The sequence below is a fragment of the Scyliorhinus torazame genome, chromosome 2 (genome assembly GCF_047496885.1).
Source record: "Scyliorhinus torazame isolate Kashiwa2021f chromosome 2, sScyTor2.1, whole genome shotgun sequence".
In the NCBI taxonomy this organism is placed as follows: domain Eukaryota; kingdom Metazoa; phylum Chordata; class Chondrichthyes; order Carcharhiniformes; family Scyliorhinidae; genus Scyliorhinus; species Scyliorhinus torazame.
In genome coordinates, this window is record NC_092708.1 from 388402412 (window position 1) to 388422394 (window position 19983).

The following is a 19983-nucleotide window of genomic DNA, read 5'->3' on the forward strand; positions in this document are numbered from 1 at the left end:
ATTATTGATTCATTAGCTGAGGGGAGCTGCATGAGACAGCTCTCCCAATTTTGGCACAAGTAAGGAGGACTTCACAAGGTCGACAGGACTGAGTCTGCTACTGTTGTTCCGGTGCCACAGCTGATGGGAGGTGGTCCATCTGGTTTCATTTCTTACGGATATCCCAGCGGTTTGATACAACCGAGTGGCTTGCTAGGACATCTCAGAGGGCATTTAAGGGTGAACCGCATTGCTATGGGTCTGGAGTCACATGTAGGCCAGACCAGGGAAGCACAGTGGAATTCATTCCCTGAAGGACATCAGTGAACCAGGTGGGTTTTTATGGCAATTGACAATGGCTTCATGATTAGACTTTTAATTCCAGATTATGTAATTCAAACTCCAACTTGGGTCCCCACAATATTACGCTGTGTCTCTGGATTACTCGTCCAGATGGGTTTTTACGACAATTGATAACAGTCTCTTGGTCATCATTAGACTTTTAACTGGAGATTTTTACTGAATTCAAATTCCACCATCTGCCCTGGTTGGATTCAAACCCAGGTCGCCAGAATATTACCCTGGGTCTCTGGATTACTCGTCCAGCGACAATACCATTAGGGCACTGCCTCTCCTCCAGTGACAATACTGCTAGGTCAGCACGTATGTTACTGTGCATCCACACGCAAATGTTCCTTTAACCAAAAATGTTCAGAGTAAACAAGCAAACCATCTGCCCAAAACATTTATTCATGCTTAGAGCTCAGACTTCCCTCACTGGAGAGCAATGCGAAGGCAGCAGTGATACATGAAGATGCCAGTCATACATCCCTCTACACACAAACAAGTCTTAAACAAGAGCCCGATATACAAATACCAGAAGAATTGATCTGGAATTTCAGCTGGGATTTGGGGGGGGGGGGGGGGGGAGACTGTGTATTCCTTCACAGTAACTTTGGTGAGAGACTGGAGACACCCTGAGGACACAGCCACTCTTCCCATTTCCCTGGAATTTCCTTCAATCTTCCATCAAAGCTATGGGAAGGGTGAGTTCTGAGGGTGCAGGAATTCTCGAAGGTTATCTAGATAGGAATCTAACTTATAATGCCTCAATTACAGGCTGTTTATTATTTTGTACAGCAGTGTGTGAAAGTAGAAACCAATTAACAAGGTGATTCTGCCTTTGGGTCTGACAAGCATAGACATAACTGGCATTTAAATTTATAACAGCCAGCAGTTTGAACACCAAGCACAACTATGATTCCTAGCTCAAGAACAGCAAGAAATACTCTCTAGATGTTTACCAGTTTGATCGACAGATAGGTCATCCTTGCTTTCAGCATAAAGCAGAATCAACCCTTTGTCATTCAAGATTTAAAAACAGTAAAGTTTCTTATTAATGCACAGAAGACTTCCTGTACATCTGTGCATCAGCACACACCTGCATTTGGGGACCTGACTCATGGGATTTGGAATAGATTTGCGCATTTAACACTTTTTTGTGACATAAAAGTCATACATAATAATGTTTATTAGTGTCACAAGTAGGCTTACATTAACACTGCAATGACGTTACTGTGAAAATTCCCTAGTCGCCACATTCCCGCCTGTTCGGGTACACTGAGGGAGAACTCAGAATGTCCATTGACCTAACAGCACGTTTTTTGGAACTTGTGGGAGGAAACCAGAGCACCCGGAGGAAACCCACGCAGACACAGGGAGAACGTGCAGACTCCGCACAGGCAGTGACCCAAGCCGGGAATCAAGCCCGGTCCCTGGCTCTGTGAAGCAACAGTGCTAACCATTGTGCTACCGTGCACCCATATGGCGGCGGAGACACTGCTGTTTCTGCCATTAGTAAACCTGCAATTTGCCGCTTTGATAAAATCAGTCATTATTTTGCCATCTGAATAGTAACTTTCAAAAGTAGTGAAAGTTTTGATACAAGAAATAACTGGACAACACTCTGTTCTTCATCCATAAATTATAGTTGGATGTTTCAGGCAGCCTCGCATGTGCTAAACTAAAACAATAAGTTACAGGAAGTCCTTGTTTCAAGTCGCCCCACTTAACAGTTTCATTTATCCTTTTGGGCCTGCTTTTCCAATTTGTGTCACGGGTTTTGCTTTTATATCATTTGCATTCTGGCCACGCCCTCCCTGCGCTGCACTCGGGACTAGCCACCAGAGCGCTGCTGTTGACACAGAGGGTCGAGGTTGCAGAGAGTGTCCCAGATCCAGAAGAAAGGGCGCAGGGCAGGGAGACTGACCCAGAGCCTCAGCCGGGACAGTCACCACTACTGGGGGTGCTGTGTCTACTTGGGGTGGGACAATGCTGACCGTCCAGTGAACTGTCAGGAAGTTGTTTTGGCTCCGGTGAGAGAGAGAGAGATAGAATGGAAAAGAAGAGCGTAAGAGTGAGAGTGAGCGTGAGAGAGAGAGAGAGAGGGAAAATATCAGAATGGGAAAGGAGAGAGAATCAGAACGGGAAAGGAGAGCGAAAATCAGAGTGGGAAAGGGGATGGAGAGAGAGACACAGAGGTAAATGACAGACAAAGTGCGACAGTGGAATATAACTGCAGTCAAAAGGTTTTGCTAAGTTAGAAGCTGTGCTACTTGGGGCCTGTTTGGGCGATTAGTTTTATCTCATTTGAATTTATATAGCATTGCTGTTATATTCAGTGATTTATTTTAGTTTGTAAGTTATTCCAGCTAGAAATGGACAGTGGTGCACGCGTACGGCACAGTATTTCAACTTGCACATCAGTTTTGCCGGGCAAGAAATGACCAAAGGAACCTAATTCTGGCTTTAACACCGAAATCATGATTCATTTAAAGCCGGTTCATTTAAAGCTGCGATTTGCAGGAACACAATCACAAGTGAAAAAGATTGACAATTTTTAATATTAATACTTTTAATATTCATTTTATAGCCCCTCATGCAAAATATTACTTCAGGTAGATTTTAGGAGAAAACTGGACAATAGCATTAAGCAACACTTGATGCAGTTAACCAGAATTATACTTTGACAACAAATTGCATTTATGCAGTGCCTTTAACTAAGATACGTCCTAAAGCACTTCATGTGTGTTCTCGAATAGAATTTGACACCACGCCACACAGGGAGACATTAGGACAGGAGACAAAGTGCTGGGCTTTTAGGAGTGTCTTAAAGCAAGAAAGAAAAGCAGAGGGGTGGGTTTAAGGAAGGAATTCCAGAGCTTAGGGTCCAGGCAGCTGAAAGCATGGCCACCAATAGCAGAGCGATGAAAATCGAGGATAAGCAAGAGGCCAGAATTGGAGGATCACAAATATCTCAGCAGATTATAGGCCTGAAGGAGTTTAGAGAGATCCCGGTCGGTTACAGGCGTCGGGGAGGATAGAGGGGTTTTGTGGGCCAAAAGGTCAGAGTTTGGAAAATTAAAGATCCAAGGGCGGGATCTCAGGGGTTTGTGGTGCTAAAGGTTGTTACAGATTGTAGGGAATACCATCTTCCATCCATACAGATAGGCTGGCATGGTAGCATAGTGGTTAGCATTGTTGCTTCACAGCGCCAGGGCCCCAGGTTCAATTCCCGGCTTGGGTCACTGTCTGTGCGGAGTCTGCACGTTCTCCCCGTGTCTGCGTGGGTTTCCTCCGGGTGCTCCGGTTTCCTCCCACAAGTCCCGAAAGACGTGCTGTTAGGTGAATTGGACATTCTGAATTCTCCCTCCGTGTACCCGAAAAGGCGCTGGAATGTGGCGACTAGGGGATTTTCACAGTAACTTCATTGCAGTGTTAATGTAAGCCTACTTGTGACACGAATAAAGATTATTAGGCTGAGTGTAGAGAGATCTTACTAACCAGCATATTCAAAGTTTAAGAGAAACAAAAAAGGAAGTTCCATGCAATAGTGATCATAATATTAATATAATGGATAGAAGCAGGTAAGTTGTGTTGGAGTCTGCAAACCCCACTGCTGTATCAGGACATTGAGCAATTGGGCTGTTTCTTAATTTATATAATGTGCAGCAGAACCCCAGAACAATGATCAATGTGCTCCCACCAGCCACCCCAGCTGACAGAGTACAAATGGAAGTCTAAATCCAGAAAATGACATGGAAATTAATTTTAGGAAAGAAAATATCAAATAATTTTTATCATGTAGTACAAAGCAGCCCACTTGATTGGCATCCCATCCACAAAACATTTGCTTCCTCCACCACCGAAGCAGTGGCAGCAGTGGTTAGAGAATGCACTGCAGGAACTCATCAACACTCCTTAGACTGCACCTTTCAAATCCACGACCGCTACCATCTAGGGAAAGGGCAGCAGAGACATGGCAATACCACCACCTGGAAGTTCTCCTCCAAGCCATTCGCCACCCTATCTTGGAAATATAATTGCCGGTCCTTCACTGTCGCTGGGTCATAATCCTGCAACTCACTACCTAACAACACTGTGGGTGTACCTACACTAAATGGACTTCACCGGTTCAGGTCTGCACCTTCTCAAGGTCAACTAGGAATGGACAATAAATGCCGACCTGGCCAGCAACGCACACATCCACTGCAACAGTCATTACGCTTCAATAAAGTATTTCACTATTTGCGAATGCTTTGGGTGCAATATAAATCAAAGTTTTGCTTTCTATTGGAATGTGGGAATTACCAGATGATAAGGGTCAAGTTCCATCTAGTTCATCTTGTACCACCCTGGCATTCACATGATGCAATGATAATGATCTGGTTAAATCAATGTCTGCAACAGACCCTGAACATTTAAGGCTAATTACTTCAGTTTCTGGAGTTAACGGATCTCACTCAGGCAGCAGATGGTTTTCGCATTTGAACCGGGCGAGGAAGGGTTGTTGGGGGCGGGGTTGTGAGAAAAGAGAGGGAAATTCACCAGAGTTCCTAATTATGATCACAATTCCAGCTGAAACACGCACATCTGTAAACCCCATACTGTGCAGTTTCCAACAACAGAGATGAACAGATAGGAGAACATCACACATGGGTATGGTGTCCCTTACAGTCCAGCAACAGTCACCAGTGTTAATAGGGTCCAAGCCAGTTAGTGAAGTCAAAGCCAAGGCACAGAGCTTTTCTTTATTGAAGGCTAATTTACTTATCCAGTCTCACAGCTCTCTTCCCACTTCCCCTGACCTAGCTGTCCCCAATTTATACCTACTCAAAGACCAATAATACCTATGACCTCTTTCTCTTAACAATAATAATGTGATTGACCTGACATTAATTAAAGTTAACAATGCAATTGACAAGGCATTAACAGTTAGCACTCACATGCCAGAAATGAGAGTTTGGGGAAAGTACCAGACATGGATACCACACTCATCCAATTACATACAAGTACTGCACAGAAAAATCACTCAGTTCAACAGTTTCATACCACTATTTAGGACCCCAACCCCACTTTATCTAATCCCGTTAACGTATACTTTAATCCGAACTCCTTCATGTGGCTATCTAGCATCTTCTTGAATGCGTCCATGTTATTCATTCCCTCTAGCAGAGAACTCCACATTCGAACCATGCTCTGGATAAAAAGTTTCTCTACGGAAAACCTGCACCTTTCCTGTCTTGTGTAGCCGATCAGACTTTGCAAAAATATTCTAGCTATCTGTGTGTAATTTTTACACAGTTTAATGCATCGACAATCTGGTTCAACTGTACCCTGCCAATATGGCATTACCAGGAAGAAATACTAATATGATGAGTTTGTTTTTGTTCTATGCGCTGCTATACTAGCTTTATACATGCCAGATCAGAGTGGTTTATTTGTAGGGCCAATAATTTGGGCTAATTTGAGGCTTGCTTTGAAGTCAACTTATGTGAAAGGAGATGGAAGCTATTTTTGAAGTGAGTTAGCGATGTTTGTTCTTGAACCGTTATGTGACAGAACAAAGTCGATCGAACTGGTATGGTAATTGCTGTAGTATGCTTGCTGTGTAGTTACAGATTTTTCTTCTGACCTCTGAACTGTGAAGCTGCTGGTTGATTTTCTTTGCCCCTGCGAGAGAAGTAACCAGATTCAATAAAGTCATTGGGATTATGTTTGTTCCAGAGGCATTGTCTTTCTGATGAGGTTAAACTGGCCTCGGCTCCCTCCTCAGCTGGAGAGAAGAGACCCACGGCATTATTTTGAATAAATAGGTGTCTTGGACAACATTTATCCCTCAACCAACATCAGTAAAAGCAGGTTCTGTTTGTTTTTCTCATGGCAGTGTGCAAATTCGCTGCCACATTTTCCCACGCGTCAGCAATGTTGACACTTCCCCAGAAAAATGTACTGCATTGGCTGTGGAGCTATTTGGGATGTCCCCAAATTTATTAAAAGCACTGGCTGAAACAAGTCCTCTCTTTCCTTCTTTACGTCTATCTCTCCTTGAATAAGGTGAAAAATGTTCATTTGGACAGAACATACTAATGAGCTGCAATTTGGAGATTTCTTTTTGATAAACAGATGTGGATAATGGAAAGATGCCACTCTGGGTGCCAAGTGGCCAAGCAACCTAGTATAACAGTCACGGGTTTATGTAACAAAAGACATTATGCCAAATAAGTACATGGGAGCATTAAACCACTGCCTGGGTTATTACTGCAGCTCAGCGTGTGGAGCTAATTACAGTGATGTATGGGTGAGATTGTCTGGAGCTCTTCAGTGCGTACCCTGTCTCATTTACAGTGCCTTTGAAAAGCCAAGATGATCATTAATTTCCTTTTTCTGTATGTCGAAAGACATATTTTGGGTTGAAGTCATGAAATTATGTGATTGGTTATTTTTTTCCAGCGTAATTGTGTTTGTCATAACGGAGCTGATACAGAGTGTTAGCACCGGTCCTATTCGAATGGAAAAACAGGATGCTTCTAAATCTACAGCACAATTTGGATTTGTTTACAATTGTGTTGCAAGGTCCCAATTTGACCATAAAGATTAGTTTAGATTCAACATTGTAATTTACACAAGTGCTTCTCTTAATCATTGAAAGTACCCAGTTCTGAATTTTTATGTAAAAGCTTACATTGAATCATTAAAACAGAATGTTTCAAATTGCAAGCAATTAAAAACGTGGAAATTCGCCGTCTTCCACTCTCCGAACCCTTTACTACCACAATACATTTAAGGCAAGCTACCCAAGTGCATGATGGAGAAAGGAATTGAAGAATATGCTGATAAAGTGGAAGAAGTCCCATGTGGAGCACAAACACCAGTATAAACCTAGACTGAATGTTCCTCCGCTGTAGATTCTAGTGTTGCCTTAACTGAACCCAGGGGGGCAGCTGTAAAAATGCTATAATGGGCTACAGTGGCCCCCTACCACCTACCCGAGGATTATGAAGAGGGAATGTGCACTACACCATTGGTGCCTAGACCCTAATTTAGCAACGTCTGTCCTCTTTTAAGATAACGTCTTAAAATTGTCTCTTTGACCAAGGTTTTGGACATCAACCCTACATCACCTTATGTTGCTGTGTCAAATGTAATTTTATAAAAGCAAATTACTGCGGTTGCTGGAATCTGAAACAAAAGAGAAAATGCTGGAAAATCGCAGCAAGTCTGGCAGCATCTGTAGGGAGAGAAAAGAGCTAACGTTTCGAGTCCGATGACTCTTTGTCCAAAGCTCTGACAAAGCTTTGACAAAGAGTCATTGGACTCGAAACGTTAGCTCTTTTCTCTCCCTACAGATGCTGCCAGACTAGCTGAGATTTTCCAGCATTTTCTCTTTTGTTAATTTTATAATGATCCTGTGAAGCATCTTGGGACATTTTATGTCAAAGACGCAAGACAAGTTGTTCTAGACTCGGTCAAATGCTGCCGTGACGTAAAAGCAAGTCGCTCCCAGCTGACCTCTTTTTCCGCTCTTACATCTGTTTGGATCAAGACTGTAGGTCTGCAGCCGAGTGGTCCTGGCAGAACCCAAACTGAGCATAGATGACCAGACCATTGCTGAGTTAAGTGCCACTTGATAGAACTGTCAATGAAATGGCACTTTGCAAATTATTGTGTGAAATGGCTGAGGAGCTAAATGGCCAGATTGGATTTGTCCTGCTTTTTGTGGACAGGACATATCTGGGCAATTTTCCAAATTGTCAAGTAGATGCTGGTGTTGTAGCTATACTGGAACAGCTTGGCTTGAGCAGCAGTTGGTTCTGGAGCACAGGTCTTCAGCACTCACACGGAGATGCTGTCCGGGCCCACTGCCTTTGCTGCATTAAGTGCGGTTTCTTGATAACTCAAATTGACAGAATCTGGCAGCTATAAGGGTGGGGTCTCGAAGAAGGTTGAGAAGGATTATCTACTCAGCACTGCTGGCTGAAGAGGGCTGCAAATGCTTCAGTTTTTTCTTCTACATGTTGGGCTTCACCAACATTAAGAATAGGGTTATTCATGGAGCCTACTCCTCCACTTGTTTAATTATCCACTGTCATTCACAACTGGATGTGGAAAGACTGCCAATCTTTGAGATTGCGTAACTGTTTATTACACACTATTTTCACAGGAAAGCTTGTCTGTAGTTTGTACTGTAGCTTCAGGTTGGCATCTCATCTTTAGGTATGTTTGGTGCAGGTCCTGGCTTGCATTTTCACAATTCTCATTGAACCAGGGTTAACACATAATCATAGAAAATAGGAATAGACTATTCGGCCCATCAAGCCTACTCCACCATTCATGTGATCATGGCTGATTCTCTATCTCAACACCACATTTCCACTCTCTCCCCATACTTCTTGACACCTTTAGTGCCTAGAAATGTATTTCTTTCTTAAACATATTCACTGACAGCCTTCTGCAATAGAAGCTTGCACAGGTGTTATGGGCCAGGGTTTAGAGAACCCCAAAGTGTATCATGGAGTTCCCCTGACCCACAACTTTTACTAGATTGTGGTATGGGAAGCACCCGGCCCACTCTACAGGTGTGGTACAGCAGAAATGGAAAAGTATTTTTTAAAAGCAAAACAATGTTTATTCTATGAGCTCAAGTTAACCTTTTTAAAACATAGTGAACATCTTAGCAACCATTAATTCAAATACAACCCCCGAAGACTACAACACTAAGTAATTCTTAACATCGATAAGACTTAAAACACCTGTCAACAGAAGCACATTAGGTTTACATTCACTACTGAGAACATTTATAATTCTGAATTCACCAAATGATCAAGAGATAGTCTTTTGATGGCAGAGAGAACAGCAGTACACCTGCTTGGTCTGGCTTCAGCTCCAACACTGAAAACGAAACTAAAACACACCCTGCAGCCTGCTCAAAAATGAAAGTAAAAAGCTGACAGACAGCCCGGCTCCACCCATTCTGACATCACTGCAGTAATAAACACCCATTTCTTAAAGGTACTCTCACATGACACAGGTTCACTACCCTCTGAACAAATTTCTCCTCACCTCAGTCCTAAATGGCCTACCCTGTATCCAGACACCTTGATCTCTTGTGCTAGAACCCCCATCCAGGGGGAAACATCATCCCCCGCATAGTCTGTTCAGCCCAGTCAGAAATGTATACATTTCAGAGATTCTCTCTCATTCTTCTAAACCCTGGTGAACACAGGCCTCATCCACCCAATCTCTCAAGGTTGGCCCTGTCTTGATGGTAATGATACAGAGATGCATGCTGGGTGATGAAGTTACAGATTGCGATGCAATATTATTCTGCTGCTGCTGACACAAAAGTGCCTCGAAGATGCCAGTTTGAGCCGCTGGCTCTGTCGTGAATCATTCCCACTTCATTGTGGTAGTGCCACACAACACAATGGTGGGTGTCCTCACGATGTAGACAGTGCTTTGTTTCCAGGAGGACTCCTCCATGTCAGTATTTAAGTTCCATTTGAGCTTCCACCCATTCTACTAGCTTAACCTTCTGTTCCTTTCTCCCTCATATCTAGCTATCCCATGAATACATCTATGCTATTCATCGGAACCACTTCATATGGTAGCAAGCTCCGCATTCTAACCACTCGCTGGATAAAAGATATTTCCTGAATTACCTATTGGATTTATTAGTGCCCATCTTAGATTTCTGGTCCCAGGTTCTAGTCTCCCCCATATATGGAAATATATGACTTTATCCATTCAAAGGTCACCATCAGCTTACAGGACAGCTGAAGAGACCCAGCTTGTTCAATCTTTCCTGATAGATATGAACTTTCAGCCTGATATCATCCTTGTTAAAAATAACTCAATCTTCCTCCAGAGTCTCGAAAACCTTTTCTCAGAATTAAGCAGGCTCAAAGACATCAGTGGTTATGGAGTGCAGCTCGTCACCGAGTGAGCAAGGGAATTTTAAGGGTTCAATTTAAGGGTCAATCCCTTTCGAAAATTTAGTTTGCTTTTCAAATTTAACTGCAATTTACTGTTAAAGTTAAGTATTTTTCAAGTCTTAGTCAGGGATAAACAAGCTGCCTACAGGTGGGTAGCGAGGTTGGACTAGATTCCCGAGCCCATTAGAATTTCAGCTGGTACACTGGTTTTGCTAGTTGCACAAAGTAAGCAAAGACAGGAGCTGGTTACATAGTGAGAGCGTGGGAATTTGGTGAATAAGTGCTGTTCATCTACGTAGCGACCGTACCTTTGTGAAACCAGTTTAAAAGACCTGGGAGCCTGCCACATTCTGAGAAAAACTCAAATGTGTGACATCTGAGGGAGAAGCAAATGATTGGTTGCTGAGTATTTTGCTCATTTATCTTTTAAAACTCAGGTATTTTAGTAGGAATTCTAAGGTTTACTAGCAGCAGTAAAGCTTATTAGCAGCAGTAGGGTCTAGGTTTGTAAAGGCAGGGCAGGGCAGCTTGGCCATGTGGAATGCCCAACCGTTAACACGTGAAAAGTCTGAGCGTCTCCTGTGGCCTGGACACCACATGTGCAGGAAGTTCCACCAGGTGCAGAAACATGAGGTTTGGGTTTTAGAACCCGAAGAATGACTGGAGTCACTATGACACATCTGTGAGGCTAAGAACAACGTGGAGCTCGTCACAATGCAGGTCAAGAGAGTATCTGCAGAAAGGGAGTGGGTTACTGCCTGGCTGTTTAGAGGTGCAGGACATCCAGAGTCCATCTCACTCAGTAACTGGTTCTCTATTTTAGATACTGTGAGGGCGATGGCTCCTCAGAGGAGTGCAGGCAGATCCAGGACTGTGGCACCATGGATGGCTCAGCTGCACAGAGGAGGAGGGAGAAGACTGCAAGAGCAATAGTGATAAGGGATTCAATGGTTAGAGGAACTGATGGCCGTTTCTGTGACCAGAAACATGACTCCCAAGATGGTACATTGCCTTCCTGGTGCCAGGATCAAGGATGTCACTGTACAGCTGCAAGACATTCTTATGGAGGGTGAACACCCAGAGCTTGTGGTCCACATCGGTACCAATGAAACAGGTGGGATGAGGTCAAAGGCAGTAATTTCAGGATTACTCCCAGCACCTTGTGCTAGTGAGTACAGAAATACAATAGAGCAAATGGCTGGAGAGATGCAGGAGATAAGCTTTAGATTTGTGAGGCACTAGAACCAGTTCTGGGGCTGGTGAAAACTGTACAAGAAAGAAATTAGTATTCATAAAAAAGTAGTACTGAAGAAGTTAATGGGACTGAAAGTGATACATCCCCTGGAGCTGATTTTCTACATTTCAGAGTGTTGAAAGAATTGGCTGCGGAAATCATGAACAAATTGGTGGTAATCTTTCAAAATTCTATAGATTCCGGTGTGTTTCCTGCAGATTGGGCGGTAGAACATGTAATCCCTCTGTTTGAGGAGGGAGAGAGAAAACAGGAATATACAGTCGTGGTGGCCTGACATCAGTAGGGAAAATTCTGGAATCTATTCTAAAGGATGCGATAACTGGACAATTTGAAAATAATGGTAGGACTGGACAGAGCAAACATGGGAAATCATGCTCGACAAACCTGTTTCTTTAGAATGTAAGGAGAATAGATAAAGGAAACCAATGGATGTGGTGTATTTGGATTTTCAGAAGGCTTTCTATAAGGTCCCACACAAGAGGTTAGCAAACAAAATTAGAGCACATGGGTTTGGCGGTAATATATTGGCATGGTTTGAAAATTGGTTAACGAACGGAGATCAGAGTAGGAATAAACATGTCATTCTCAGGTTGGCAGGCTGTGACTAGTGGGGTACTGAAAGGATCAATGTTTGGGCCCCAGCTATTTAGAATCAATGATTTGAATGTGGGGACCAAATGTAATATTTCCAAGTTTGCTGACAACACAAAATGAAATGGGAATGTGAATTGTGAGGAGGATTCAAGAGTCAAGTGTATTAGAAAGGCAAGTGAGTGGGCAAGAAGAGGCATTTGGACTAGGTGAAAAAATATGAAGTTACCAACTTTGCATTTTATTTTTCCTGCCAGAGTACTTCTTTTAAATGGTAAGATATTGAGAAGTGATGATGTCTATAATAATATAACCTTTATTAGTTTCACAAGTAGGCTTACATTAGCACTGTAATGAAGTTACTGTGAAAATCTCCTATATAGAACATACAGTGCAGAAGGAGGCCATTCAGCCCATCAAGTCTGTACCCAAGTCGCCACATTCTGGCGCCTGTTCGGGTACACGGAGGGAGAATTCAGAATGCCCAATTCACCTAACAGCACGTCTTTCGGGACTTGTGGGAGGAAATTTTCATTACATACTCAGTCTTAACCTTTGTAACTGAGCCTCCTTCTTGGCCTACACCCTCCTTCCAGTAAAATCTGACTGCCCTTGCCATCTGGGAAGGGTCGTTCTCTGTCCAATTCATGTTATTACATTTCACAGCAGTAACCACAGAAGGTGGTAGGCAATGCATTAACATAGCACAGTAGAGGGGAATTCTGACCATTTTGATACAGCAAATCGCCTGACTGCCCCCGGTAGATTTCATTAAAACGCTCCAGAAATTCCTCTGGCTCTTCAGTCTTCCTAGGTTTTAGGTCTAAGATAACAGAAAGATTTATGGGCCTTTGAAATGTGCTATTCAACGCATTCAAGATCTGTGTCCTTCTTTTCTCTATTTGCTCCTTTTTTTTTTAAAACTTAAAAATGTTTGAAAATTCAAATTGAATTACTGCAACTTGCAAGCTTAGCTCTGATCTCAACTCAGAACTAAATTTACAATTTGCTTAACACAAACTTGTATAACATTTACAACTTAATTATTTCTTTATCTTAACAATTTTTCTTTTAACAAGTTTTTTTCTTTTACATACACATAAGTATTAGCAAAATCAACTATCATCTCCAGATTGACACTTTTTAAAATGGTGTCCATGATCTTCTTTAAGTTTCTATTAATCTCCAGATAAAATGAGATAAACCTTATTTCAAGTAAGTAAAACTTAAGATTCTGGCAATTTCAATCAATTGCTTTCGAAAATAATAACTTTTATCAAAGAGGTGGAGAAACCCACTGGTTTCCTTTAATTAATTCAAAACGTAACTTTGCTGGAGTTCACTGACTCAAAGGAAAGGTATCCGATTACACTAGCGACTGGCGCTGTTATCTCAAGGCCTGAGTGAGAAGCACTGTCTGGCATGACTTTGCCTGCTGCTGTTAACCCTTTGAGAGACTTCTGCTTCAACCAATCTGCAGCATTCCCCACAATCTCAACTAGCCCTCGGAACTGCGTTTTTCGCCAATACAGTCCAAGGAGACAATTTTAGCTTAATCAACTATATTTTTAACACACAGGCATATAGAGGTGAACCATTTTCAATTTCAAATGTTACATCTACCTCTCATAACGTAACCCAACCGAATTAACTCACAAATAAAGTTGAACCATTTATATTTTAAATGTTACATCAACAATACAGCCTACCCCAGCCGAATTAACTCACCAATAAAGTTGAACCATTTATATTTTAAATGTTACATCAACAATACAGCCTACCCCAGCCGAATTAACTCACAAATAAAGTCCCATCAATTAAAATGCTAATCCCCAGACTGACCTGTGATTTCGTTGAGGCGGTCTTTCTGTGCCAACCGCGAGTGACCAGACTAATCAGACGATAAGAAGAGGGGAACAATCAATGCGCGGTCGTTTTCCAGTTCTACATTGAGGGCCCTTTGTTCCCCATCCTCCTGTTCATAATCAGTCTAATTCTGATTTCGCAGTTGGATCAGGATCGCCCTGAGAAATCCCGGGTTTCGGCACCAAATGTTGATTCCCAAATTTCTTTCTCCGTCAGTCTGGCCTCAATAAAAGTTGAGATGGATTTGCACGTAAAAAGAAGTTATTTATTTAGCTTGCAAGCTTGATTCATCTTACAGAAACATAAGAGACATCCAGTCTCCTACACTCCAGAAAGCGAATGAACAAAGAGACAAAGGGATCTCTGCAAATCAATTCAAATGGTATCAAGTTTCACATACTCGACACCCATAGGTCAGCCTATATCCCTCCTGACCTGTTTGATCTATTCTGATTGGCTCACTTCCAATCCCTTTCTCTGGCCCCTATCAATGCAGCATCACTCTCATAGACACACCTCTTCCTGCTTTTTCCATGCGGTCTCAATCCCTTTGTCTCTATCTGCCAGAATCAAAGTGGCTTATTTCTACATTACATTAACTAGTATCTCTAAAGTAACTATTTTATATCACATTCGTCACTGTGGCTTCACAGCGCCAGGGTCCCAGGTTCGATTCCCTGCTGGGTAACTGTCTGTGCAGAGTCTGCACGTTCTCCCCGTGTCTGCGTGGGTTTGCATCTCCAACCTCTTCCATGCCGCCCCCTCTCCCTCCATCACCCACTTACGGATCGCCACTTTGGCTGCCCAATAGTAGCCACCCAGATTCGGCAACGCCAGCCCTCCTCTATCCCTACTTCGCTCCAGGAACCCCCTCCTTACCCCCGAGGTCTTACTCGCCCACACAAAGCCCATAATGCTCCTGCCTACCCTCTTAAAAAAGGCCTTGGTGATCACAATTGGAAGGCATTGAAATACAAAAAGAAACCTCGGAAGGACCACCATTTTAATCGACTGTACCCTGCCCGCCAGCGAGAGCGGCAACATGTCCCACCGTTTAAAGTCCTCCTCCATCTGCTCCACCAGCCTCATCAAGTTAAGTTTGTGCAGGGCCTCCCAGCTCCTAGCTACCTGGATCCCCAAGTATCAAAAGCTCCTATCCGCCCTCCTCAGCGACAGGTCGTCTATCCCTCTTCCCTGATTCCCCCGGATGCACCACAAAGAGCTCGCTCTTCCCTACATTGAGCTTATAGCCCGAGAAGTCCCCAAACTCCCTTAGGATCTGCATGACCTCCACCATCCTCTCCACTGGGTCCGCCACATACAGCAACAGGTCATCTGCATACAGCGACACTCGATGCTCCTCTCCCCCTCAGACCACCCCCCTCCATTTCCCAGACTCCCTTAATGCCTTGGTCAAAGGTTCAATTGCTAGTGCAAACAACAAGGGGGACAGGGGGCACCCCTGCCTCGACTACCCATGAAGTTAAAGATATGGGTTAAACGTTTAGTGATTATGAGGACGAAAAACACAAAGTAAAAAAAAACGTTACTGTTGCCTAGTGACAGTGGTCAAGTGACCCGGACACAGAGAAAAGACAGAGGGGAGAGTTCAGTATGTGTCAGAGGGGTCCGGAATTTTAAGTTCCCTGATGAGACTGCATGCCTCTTAGAGACAGTAGTTGTCTGAACAGTCAGTTATAGAACTCAGCAAAGTGATTAGTTTGGCAGAGGTGCTACGGGAATACTGAGTTTACGGAACTAATTTCTTTGCTCTGCAGTTGAAGAAACTGCGAGTTTAGAGTGTGGATTTTGGGTGTCACGGGGACAGATCCAAATTTGATGAAAAGCATCAAGTGAATGCTCAGGAATTCACTGGAAGAAAACTGTTTGCAACTATGCCAATCCTAGAAGAAGCTTTTATGTCAAGCTAGGGGCTGGGTTGTGTGTCTATAAAGATATTGCTGGGGTAAACGAATAGTGGGGTTTTGAACTGTCTTCTTGGGTCTGTACGGAGATCTTTCCAACCTTTTTGTCTGGTGTAATAAAGTTCACTTCTCGGTTTTTTTTTAAGTTTAGAGTACCAAATTCATTTTTTCCAATCAAGGGCAAATTCACGTGTCTAATCCACCTCCCCTGCACATCTTTGGGTTGTGGGGGCGAAACCCACGCAAACACGGGAGAATGTGCAAACTCCACACGGACAGTGACTCAGAGCCGGGATCGAACCTACGACCTCGGCGCCGCGAGGCAGCAGGGCTAACCCACTGTGCCACCGTGCTGCCCGCACTTCCGTTGTTTTAATATTTTATTTTTTGTATTAAAGAAATCATCGGCAGATTCCTGTGACATTATTCAGTAACGTTCCTCTATGATTTCTGAAAAACAGTTAGGATCTATTAAGCCCGGTTTCACTCTGGGATCAGTCTTGCCCAGTATTAATAGCAGCTGGGATGAATGGTTAACAGTTATGTTCAACAGATCGATAGATTATGTCGAAAGGATATGGGGCTAATGCAGCAAAATGACATTGAGACAGAAGATCAAGCATGATCTAATTAAATGGCAGAGCAGGCTTGAGGGACTGATTGGTCATTTCGGCTCCGATTTTCTATGTTCCTGTATAAGAAACCCAGAACTGTTCACGGTATGCCGAGTGTGGTCTAATCAAGGTTAGCATATCTGTTTTACAATTCTACCCCACTTGAAAAGAACGCTGGTTCTAAGTTAGCTTTTCTAAATGCTCTTAACTTGTGTGGTTACTTTTAGTGATTTGCGTGTTTCAGAGGAGGAGGAGCGATGAAAAAGGGGAAGGACAGGAAGAATGAATTTAGTCAAGGTAATTTAGGGTTAAATAATAATTCATACCGAGCAATGAATAACAGGGCAATTTTTTTCTAAATCAGCAATAAAAAGTAGACACAAATGAAATGGTGGAACTTTCCATTGTGTAACTCTGCCAGCTGATCTTAAACATGAGAAAGAGAGGGGCAGACAGACACATTGTTCTGATTCGAGTAATACAGTAAGTTACCATATGGCAACATAATTCTCAATTCCATGAATATTTCTCTGCAAAATACTAATACTGGAGGGACAAATCTGTGTGTTCTGTTATGCTTCAGGTCTCCTCCCTTTAGCAAATCAGCATCGCTCTCTGACCCCAGTGAGCGAGATTTATGTAGCGGTTCAGTTTCAGGGCACCATTTAATGAATCCTGGCTGCCTGACTGCACTTTGGCCAAAGCAAGTTAATTTTTAAAAACTGGGTATCAACAAGACTGGGGGAAAACAAACAATTACTGTTCGGAATAAAAGTAGCCCTTTCCTGCAGCATCATAACATCAGTTCTCAATTAGACGATTCATAGCTATTATTTGAATATCGCATGCCTTCTCTTTGGCTTAACCTTCATTATAATCTCGGTTATGTATCTCTCTTGGGAAATGCCTCGTACGGAGGAGACTATCTCCTCATTGCAAATGCAGACTAACACCCGTTTTTGTTACAACATCACCATCTGTCTAACTCATCCTGTCCTTGCCAACATCAAAACATTCGCATTGCAGCAAGGCCTGGACAAAAATCAGGCTTCGGGTTGATAAAGTGACAACTAACATACAAGTACCGGGCAATAACCAACACGACAAGAGAGAATCTCCCCATTTCCCCATGACATTCAATGGCATTACCATCGCTGAATCGCCCACCATTAGCATCCGGAGGGGTTACCATTGACCAGAAACTGAACTGGACCAGCCAATTAAATATGGTGACTACAAGAGCAGGTTAGAAGCTAAGAATTCGGAGGTGAGTGACTCACCTCCTGGCTGCCCAAAGTCTGCTCGCCACACACACACTGGGTGTGATGGAATACTCACCACTTGCCTGGATAAGTGCAGCTCCAACAACACAAGAAGCTTGTGACCATCCAGGACAAAGTTCAAATCAGCACCCCTTCCAACACAAGAAACATACACACAAGGCCACGGTGTATAAAAATATACAGCTCCTTTGACAGCACCTCGTAAACACATGACCACTACCACCTAGAAAAACAAGAGCAGTGGGCACATGGAATACCACCACCTGCATGTTGTATTCCATGCATCCATCATCCTGACTTGGAACTACATTGCCATTCCTAACTTATTATATGCCAGCAATCAAACCAGGGATCTGCCGAGTCTACGGGGTCCAGTATTACTCCAGCAGGTAAACTAGGCCTGGTTTTCTGTCCATGGGGCACATATGAAGATTGAATGGCTTTAACTTGCATGTATCTTAAGCTGCTGATAATGAACACATCTTGTAAATTAGGATTCATCTGCCAAATGAGAAATACCAGCCATTTCTAAAACCACAAAATTGCATCAGGTTAAACAGCGAGAGTGAGTAAAAAGCAGAGAGAAGTGCATTGATTACATAGAACCTAGAACAGTACAGCACAGAACAGGCCCTTCGGCTCTCGATGTTGTGTCGAGCATTGTCCGAAACCAAGATCAAGCTATCCCACTCCCTGTCATTCTGGTGTGCTCCATGTGCCTATAATAAGTTTGGGTTTCAGAGGTTGCAGACAACTGGTGGGCTGCAGTTCAGAGACCCCTGCATTGGGTTATCATGAGATCTGCTCTCGTCTGTTTTATACTGACAACAGCACTTCAAATGAGGTTAGCCGCTGACATCAGCCGAAGCTATAGCCGATGTTAACGCTATGCCTAATGAGCAATCAAGCAGCGAGAAACATTAGCATCTGAAAAATAGCTCCGCTTTACACAGAGGTGGGAGGGTACATTGTCACCATCAATTAAACAAACTCTACTCTATCATCCTGAAAATAGGGTGACTCAATAATAATTCATAATTGTACAATTATTAATACAAAGCTGGTCTCCTATGTTGCTACGCTGATGACATGCTGTAGTAGAAAAACAGCAGTATTATAGTTTGCAGCATACAACAAATTATCCTGCAGCCTAATTGCTGTAAATAGTCTGACAATCTTATTTCCCGAGAACCGTCCGCATGCTATTGGCCGTGTCAGTGTTTCCACTTCCCTCACGTGTTCGATCTCTCGCTCTCAATGTGTGGTCCTTTGTTTCCTCTGCTCTCATCCAGATTTCATTGTCAAAGCTGCAAATGGGTGCAATTGTCGTATTGCAGAAGAATCTTTATCACATCTCCACAAAGACTATTGGCAGTCACTCCCACCAAGACTGTCAACGGCAGTTGCATCTACGACAGGTGGATTGGTGCGGATGAGGTCAAGTAGGTTTTCCCCTCTGGTTGGCCCACTCACTACCTACCATAGGCCCGGACGTGTTCAGCTTAGTCAGTAGTGGCGTTACCGAGCCAGGCTGATGGACACTGATGCCCCCTCCCCCCCCAAACACCTAGAGTACATTTCTTAGAATCCCTACAGTGCAGAAGGAGGCCATTCAGCCCATCGAGTCTGCGCCAACCCGGAGGAAAACTACGCAGACGTGGGGAGAAAGTGCAAAGTCACCCAAGGTCGGATTCTAACCCAAGTCTCTAGTGGTGTGATGCAGCAATGCTAACCACTGTGCCACCATGCCGCCCATTCTGCGCCCTAGCCATCCCAGTGCTTCCTTGAAGTAGTATTCAACACAGAGTAGTGATTCATCAGCCGAGGTGGGGCAGTAGTTTATTTTTATTTGTTCATGGGACGTGGGCGTCGCGGGCTGTTGCCCATCCCTAATTGTCCTGGGGGGGGGGGGGGGGGCAGTTAAGAGTCAACCACATTGCTTGGGTCTGGAGTCACATGTAGGCCAGACCAGGTAAAGATGGCAGATTTCCTTCCTTAAAGGACACTAGTGAACAAGATGAGTTTTAACAACAATTGACAATAGTTTCATGATCATCACTGGATTTTCAATTCCAGATTTTTATTGAATTCAAATTTTACCATCTGCAGGTTAGGTGAGCTGTGTCTCCAGAGCAGTACTCTCGGACTCTGGTTTACTACTCTAGTGACAATACCATTACGCCACCGCCTCCCCGT

The 19983-nt window shown here is 43.4% G+C and overlaps 1 protein-coding gene across 2 annotated transcripts in view; it reads right to left on the minus strand.

Moving 5' to 3' along the window:
* The window catches only part of ttc7b (tetratricopeptide repeat domain 7B), a 378370-nt gene that overhangs the window by 288972 nt on the left and 69415 nt on the right, over positions 1-19983 (minus strand). The window lies entirely within an intron of this gene.